Raw genomic sequence first — 8560 nt, forward strand, 5'->3', positions numbered from 1 at the left:
CAGGACCTTTGAGTTTGGTTGGCCAAGAACGCCTTCTGGAAAATCATGAACTTCTCCATCCTGGCTAACTTAATGAGATTGTGATGGACGTTCGGAAATTGGGAGTGACTTCATTACATTGCAAGTATTTCTCAGAATGCTTTTAGACCTTTCTTAAGACTACTTTTACCTGTATTTGATGTGCAACTTCTTCTCTGGACGTGGCGAACACAGGCACCTGCTACCTTTGCACGTGCAAACGGGATCACTGGACAACTACCCATTCTTTCCGTGCCAACGATTTATGCCAAATTAAAGCTTCCTTTTGTAATTGTTTTCCTTATGTCTTACTGTGTTGCTGCACCTTTATTGCAATTTGTATTGTATTTTCTTCTGTAAGACATTTGGATTCTTGGGGAAGTGTTGTGTATGTAAATAATGGAAACAACACCCACACCATTACTTAGCTACTGTGGGTGCTGCCACACTTTTTTCTTCCTGTTTTCTTCCTTTCTTTTTTAAATCACCGTAAGAATAGTTCTTTGGAATAAAGATGATGCAACAGTCTTAAAGATATAGTCGGCGCTCTCTGGTATTAATTAACGGAGAGTAGCGTTTATTGAGAAACTGTCCTCTATAACTGATAGCCAACACGACTGGTTCGAACCGCATGGCATTCTGAATCTGCGCTGGCTTAAAACACGGCGGCAGGTCAGGGGTGGGGGGGCTGTGTGGCTCAGTCGGCTGAGCATCCGACTTCGGCTCAGGTCATGATCTGGCGGTTTGTGAGTTCGAGCCCTGCGTCGGGCTCTGTGCTGACAGCTCGGATGTGCCTGCTTGGGATTCTGTGTCTCCCCCTCTCTCTGCCCCTCCCCTGCTCATGCTCTGTCTCTCTCTGTCTCTCAATAATAAATAAACGTTGAAACACAGCAGCAGGTGTGACACACATTGTACAATGTTCCGCCATAAACTGAGCATGGCAGGAGGTATACAACTCTCAAAGTGAAATGGTTACATGGTAACCGGACAAATGATTGGGCTTCTATATGGGTTGGCCTGTTTCTATAAAATAAGTCAGGCAGCAAAGAAGATTTTTTTTCTCCGCTCCGGAGAAAGGACCGTAAGTGCAAGTTACACAAAAGCGCTGAGCACAGTTGTACTCAGTAGTCTTCTAGGACTTTCAGAATATCTGTTACCTAACAGGCTCCAAGGGCACTGTTTGAAATATCAAGGCACGCTTGGAAGCAGGTCCGTGGAGCCCTGGTCATAAATGCCAAGAGAGAGAAGGGACTGAAGCCTGCTTCCCTTGGTCTCTGCTGGCCTCCTCGGGTGCAGGACAGGCCGTGACCACATCGGCACAGACCATGGGAAGGAGGAAGAGGCCAGGATCCAGTGGGGGGACAGGGTCCAGAGCCTGTCTTCAGAAGCTGGCCCATCCCCGGGAGGCAGCGAGGCAGGCCGGTGAGCGGCGGTCAAAGGGCACGACTAGCTCAGATCGGGCCAGGCTATTTGGATATCTGAGTGAGTCCTCTCTGCCAGCAGAACACAGTTCTGGAAGAAGTCCAGGTGAAGATCCTCAAAATCAGGCACGGTTCCAGGTGATTGGTCCAGTCGCAGCAGGCCCCCCGCCAGAAACTGAGAAGAGAGTAGGAAATCACATCCTGCTTCTGGAGAGAAGGGGAAGAGAGCAAGGGTTTGGCAGAGCAGAGGAAGCGGGGGTCCAGGGCAAGCATCCAACCGCTGCACAGAGCTAAAATGCCTAGCAGAGAAACTGAGGCCGACTCAGGTCACAAGGCTTTGGCCAAAATGATCAAAGAACTCTGAGACTCCCGAGTCGACACCGGGAACCAGATTTCCAGGTCTCTAGGCAACCAAAGCCATCCCGTCTATTAATAGGTCTCAGGCTGATGACACTGATCAGGACTGGCTCTGACTGCTTGGGGGCGACTAAGAGCTTCTGGAGCTTGAACGTGCAGAAGAATTACCTGGGATCTTGTTAAAATGCAAATTCTGGTTGGATAGGTGCGATTGGGGCCAATAGTCTGAATTTCTAACAAGAGCCCAAGTGATGCTGCTGATTTGCTAGAGCAGCAAAACTGAGAGTCCAAACTTGCTGTGAATTCGCTTCCCTCCCCGCCACCGCTCCCATCCATGAAACCTGCGGGAGCAACACGTCCCTCTTCCCCCACCCTCCTCATGGTCAAGTCTGACCATCTTCTTTTCCTGTCTTTCCTTCCCCCCCCACCCCCCATCCTCCCAACTCCTTTGTCCTAGTGCATTTTTTTTTTAATTTTTAAATTATTTATTGATTTATTTTAATGTTTTTATTTCTGAGAAAGAGAGAGACAGAATGAGAGCGGGGGAGGGGCGGAGAGAGAGGGAGACACAGAATCCTAAGCAGGCTCCAGGCTCTGAGCTGTCAGACGTGGGGCTCGAATGTATGAACCACGAGATCACGGCCCGAGCCAAAGTCCAACGCTTAACCGACTAGAGCCCCCCGGGCACCCTTGTCCTGCTGCATTTCTTCTGTCAAGACCACCAACGGAAAAGGAGCGTTTGTTCAGAAAATAGACCAAGGTAACAAAAGCCAAAATCATTGTTCCCATTGTCAACACACAACTAAACGCTTGTATGTTTGATAAACACAATCAATCTAGATTAATGTCTTTTTCAGTCACCGTTTCCTATAGAGAGTAAAGAGCATGTGACCTCTTCCCTTTCCCCCCTGATATCCTCAGGCAGTGAAGAAGTGTCTTCTGAGTGCTCACTTCAACAGCACATATACTAAAATTGGAATGATAGAGAGGTTATCACGAACCCTGCGCAAAGATCACATGCAAATTCCTGAAGCGTGCCATATTTTTAAAAAGACATTAAAACAGACCCAAATTAAGGAGACCTGTACCTTGTGTATGAAAGAAAGAAAGCGATGGAGTAAAAAAATTTAATTCTACTCCAATTAATCCATAAAAATAATGCGAATCCAACAGAAATCTCAATTGATTTTTAATACAACCTAATTCTAAAATTTCAGTAACAAAGCAAATGGCCAAGAATAACTAAGAAAATTTTGGAGCTAAAGAATACAGTGTGGGAAAAAGGAAAAAAAAAAAAGACTAGGGTGTGGGAGGGGAGTTTTCACTCTACAAGAGCTTAAGACTTAATACGTAGTCAGTTATTAAAATGGTATAACAATAGTTATAGCTGTGTTTAACGTGATCATAAGTGATTTCAATTTTATTTGTGCTCTTTTGATTTTCTACACCAAATATGTACTCGTTTCGTGATAAAAAATAAGCCAAAACAACCCAAAAACCAAAAAACACCTAATGCTTTGAAAAAAGGGAAATATCTACTAAAAGGTTTTAACAAATCAGAATGGCCTCACATATTTATTTTATATCCTTATTCCCTAAAAATAGATCTGTATATAGTCTCCACTGGATAGTTTCCACTTCCAGCAATAAGGGGTCACTATTTCCTGGCTTATACTGGAAACTAATCATATAATATAGGGCTGGTTATTTAAGCTCTCTCAGTGTTTCAACCTACCAAATGGTGAGAGTAATAGCTTCCCAGCTCACCTTGGAGGATTTGTTGTTAGAATCATACAAGATAGGGGCACCTGGGTGGCTCAGTGGGTTAAGCATCCCGCTTCGGATCAGGTCATAATCTCCTGGTTCGTGGGTTTGAGCCCCAAGACAGGCTCTGTGCTGACAGCTCAAATCCTGAAGCCTGCTTCAGATTCTGTGTCTCCCTCACTCTCTGCTCCTTCCTTGCTCTCTTTCTCTCTCTCCCAAAAATAAACATTAAAAAAAAATTTTTTTTTAAGGAATTGTACAAGATAGTAAGTGAACGTACTTAACCAAGTATCGAAACCTATACACGTGCATACTGCTCTTCGGTCAGTATTTGAAACGGAGCAGTTACAGATTTTAGAACTTTGTACCGACCCATGTTAGTGTGGCTGGATTACTGAAGCCACTTGTGCTCAACAGGTAAAGAGAGCATGCCTCCTTTATATCACCGCTGCACTCCCTGTGGCCCATCTCCTTACACACTGTTTCCCATGTATTCAATGACTACACTTACTGAGCGCCAATAGGCACCAGGGCCAGAGTCACGACGGTGAAAGAGACACTGTCCTTGTGCTCATGAAGCTTCCAGATAAGCAGAGGATTTGTGGACAAGGAAAGAGGAAATTTCAACATAGGGCGACAAATGCTGGGACGTGGTGAGTCCAGAGTGCCATGAGCTCTCGTGGGGCCACTACCCAGGTTCGGATGGTCACAGAATGGTTCTTTAGCCACGTAACAGGTAAAATCATGAAAAGGGTGAAGAATGGTGGAGGGGACTGGAGACGGGGGGAAGGGGGAGGGAAACATGTTCCAGGCGCAGGGTAGAGCCCTTGAACTGCCCCGAGAGGGCGAGGAAAAGCAACAGAACTACTTTGGGCTTAAAACAAAACACACCCTAGATCATTTTGAAAATCTGCTTCCTAATGTTGCCTAGGCCAGGCTCAGCATGGGCTCAGCATGACATGTTTTGTGGTAAGTTGTAGGATGACCCCTCCTCTGCCTCAAGCCTCCAGACCACTCCCCTGCTGGCCTTTAACCCCCACCCCCCTCCACTGCCTGGCCTTTCCTTTTGAAAAGATAGCACTCTGAAGAGGTAGAAAGAGGCTTTTCTCTTTTGAAGCAGCAGCATTATTAACAGAGAAGGAAAAGTCTCCCATGAGCTACAGCAAAATCCTGCAGATTGGTTTATGAATCAATGTAGCTTAGGCTAAAGCAACCTAATTTCCTGAAAGCCACTCCGTGGCTTTAGGCTTCCAAAGGGGCATAAAGCTTGTATGATATTTACTCTTAGTTAAAATTAAGTGGAAATGGCCAAAAACAAAACGAAACAAAATAAAAAAACAAAAAACAAAAACAAAAAAAAAACAACCCTGAAAAGGAATTCTTCTGGGAGGTCATATCATTAAAAAAAAAATGAGGCCTACAAAGAAATATGGAAAAAAACGCATATATTGGATTAAAGAAGGTTTGGCATTATACACATTAAAATGTTAAATTATTAACTATCTCAGAGTAATTGGGTTTCATGTGACTTTTATATCTTTTTTTTATTGTGAAATATAACACACATTTGGGAAAGTGCATGATATATAAAAGTTTAATTTAGGGGCGCCTGGGGTGGCTCAGTCGGTTGAGTGCCCGACTTCGGCTCAGGTCATGATCTCACAGTTCGTGAGTTCGAGCCCCGCATCGGGCTCTGGGCTGGCAGCTCAGAGCCTGGAGCCTGCTTGGGATTCTGCGTCTCCCTCTCTCTCTGCCCCTTCCCCTCTCTGTCTCTCAAAAATGAATAAACATTAAAAAAAATTTTTTTAAAAGTTTAATTTAGTAAATTCTTGTAAAGTGAACGCTCACGTGACTGCTACTCAGGCTAAGAAATAGAACATAGCCCAGAAGCCCTCTCTCCATCGCTTCCCAATCTCAACCCGCCCTCTTCCCAAGAGGCCACTGTTGCCCTTAGGTTTATGATAATCTCTTTTTTTGTGTGTCTTTTTTTTAGTTTCACCACCTAAGTATATATCACTCAATACTATAAATACTATAAAATTAACTGTATCTTTTAATGTTTTTTTGAGCTTTAGATACATGGGAGAACATATATATATATAGATATATATATTGATATATATATCTATAGATATATATATCTATATATAGAGAGATATATATATAGAGATATATATATAGATATATATATAGATATATATATCTATAGATATATATATCAATATATATATATATCAATATATATATATATCAACACTGTTTCAACTTGTGGAATGTACTGACTATATATATATTTTTTTAATTTTTTTTATTATTTTTTTTTTTGCCTCTGGCTTCTATCTCTTAACCTTAAGTTTCTCAATTTTATCCATGCTGCTGACAGTACTGTGGTGAACCCATCTTCAATGCTATTTGGTATTCCAAGGTTAGATGTACGCACTGTATTTGTTCACTCTACTGTTGACGGGCAGTCTGGCTTGTTTTCAGTTTGGGGCTATTAGGAATAGGGAGTTGCTATTCTTCAGGTATCCACGTGCCTGTATTACATGGGTAATACATGGGTATACATCCATGGGTGGGAATCTGGGTCACCAGATACGCATATCGCTAACTTTCATAGATAATGCCGAACAGTTATCCAAGAACAGCAGCAGCAGTCAACCTTCCCGGTAGCAGTGTGTGAGAGTTCCTCCTGCCCTGCACTCAAGTTTTATGTAATTTTTTCCCTTAGCTTATCTGAATTTTCTCTTTTTCTCTATAATAAATATCTATATGTGTTTAATTAGCAAAATGGCTTAATTAGGCAAAATGCTATTCTAATAGCTCTTAAACTTGTGCTTCCCAATGAAGGTGTTCTTTTTCTAACGTGATAGATAAGATTTGTGTGTGTTCTTTTTATCTTTTTAACGTTTTTATTTTATTTTTGAGAGAGAGACAGAGTGCAAATGGGGGAGGGACAGAGGGAGAGGGGGACACAGAATCTGAAGCAGGCTCCAGGCTGAGCTGTCAGCACAGAGCCTAGTGTGGGGCTCGAACTCATGGAGTGTGAGATCATGACCTGAGCCAAAGTCAGACGCTTAATGACTGAGCCACCCAGGTGCCCCTCAGTTCTGTGTGTTTTTGACCATTCTGCGAATGGAACAATCCAGTATACATTATTTTGTGTCTAGCCTCTTTCTTTCCCCCCATCATTGTGAAATTCATCCCTGCGTAAGCATAACTTTGTTCATTTTCTTCCTTTCTCATCACAAGGAAGAGATACTGACCTAAAGGATCTGATCTTTCAACACTGTTTCAACTTGTGGAATGTACTGACCAATGCCACACATGGATTAGAACACTTTAGGGCCGTTTGTGTTTTTGTTGTTTCCACAAACAAAGATTATAGAAAGATTATAGGTTAGAAAGATTATACGGAGGGTGAGTGTGATACCTGTAGAGCTACACCGATCTCTGTAATAATGACTCCACTCGGAATCGTCTCTCGGTGATAATGAACGTGTTCTCTCCCTTCTTGTCCACCTAAAATGCAAAACTGCATCACATCCCCAGGCTCCACACTTTTGTGTAAAATAGAGCTGTCACAGGATTTTACTGAACAGTTGATTTATTTCTGAGGATCATGAGAGTCCAAGGATCAAACTGGCATGTGGCCACAGGGAGAGCCCTTGACCTAAAAGCGGGGACAACTTCAAAGCTGTGTTGGTACATAATGGAACACGGCACTTTTAGCATGAATCATAGCCTCAAAACTTTCTAGGGGAAAAAAAAATCCTAAAACTGTCCTCCAAAAGGAAAGGTGAAATCAACAGTTTATATTTTTTTACTCTTCCAAATAAGCAATGCTAAACCCTTCTACAAAAGCAATTGCTTAAATCTAGCTTCCAGGACCCCACTTTCTTCCTTTCTTTTTTCCTTTCTTTCTCTCTTCCTTCCTTCCCTCCTTCCTTCCTTCCTTCCCTCCTTCCTTCTTTCCTTCCTTCCTTCCTTCTTTCCTTCCTTCCTTCCTTCTTTCCTTCTTTTCTTTCTTTTCTTCCTTCTTTCCTTTCTTTTCTTTTCCTTTCCTTTCTTCTTTTCTTTCTTTCTTTCTTTCTTTCTTTCTTTCTTTCTTTCTTTCTTCCAGAGCAAAGTGTCAGCTGAGCTTGAACTCTTAGAGTGGGATCTTGATATGAATCTATGTTTTCAAGATAGCCAAACAGGCTCTCTGATAGTAGCTCTCTGAAAGGCTGTGTGTGAATGCGTAGTCAATGTAATTTTTCTTCTTCTTTTTTTTTCTTCAGGCCTTGAGATGTAATTATTACAGCTTCAAATGTCCCTAGTGATATTAGCTAGATAATCAAATTTGGATCACAGGAATGAAACCACCTAGCGTGTGCTTTCATTACTGCTCTCCTCAAAATAATTCACTGAAGATAATTCTGCCCTCCCCCACCCACAAATATGTCAGTAGACCATGGACATAGCCAGCAAATGTAGCAAGAAAGTTCAAAATGGTCAAACTGATTCTCAAAACAAAGAATGCCATGTTTGAACACAACAGGTAAAACATTTTTCCATCACAAAAGTCGAACAAAACATTGCTGAAATCAGGTGCAAAAAATGACATATCAAGAATGCTGAGTAGAATTGCAAAATTTAGGAGACCTCATTGCCAACCCCGATAATGACGAGCTTACTGACTAACTTTCTAAAAGAACAGGAGAGGATAACATTTCTTCAATAGTTGATTGAGAACTATGTTTTTATTAGCGAACTACGTAGGTACCCATTGGTAAAAATACCTATGAGCGTAGAAGTCATTTTTAATAAGAATACGGTTAATCTTGTAGAAACTTAAACTATTTGAAATCAAGATTTCATCAAATTGAACAGTGCTAACATGCTTTTTTATGCTTGCCTTCACGAAGGAGATAAAAAACCCCTTTCCTACTCTTGCCCCCACCCCTACTTCCCATTCCTTTCCCCGGTTGAGGCTACGAGAGAAATTCTTAGACCAGGAA

The 8560-nt window shown here is 42.1% G+C and overlaps 1 non-coding gene across 1 annotated transcript; it reads left to right on the forward strand.

The window, feature by feature from the left end:
* Window positions 1-2739: 2739 nt before the first annotated feature.
* LOC122220833 lies at window positions 2740-2843 on the forward strand. Its single transcript, XR_006203009.1, has one exon. It is a non-coding gene; the product is annotated as a U6 spliceosomal RNA (small nuclear RNA).
* The last annotated feature ends 5717 nt before the right edge of the window (window positions 2844-8560 follow it).

The sequence above is a fragment of the Panthera leo genome, chromosome B2, assembly GCF_018350215.1.
Source record: "Panthera leo isolate Ple1 chromosome B2, P.leo_Ple1_pat1.1, whole genome shotgun sequence".
NCBI lineage: Eukaryota > Metazoa > Chordata > Mammalia > Carnivora > Felidae > Panthera > Panthera leo.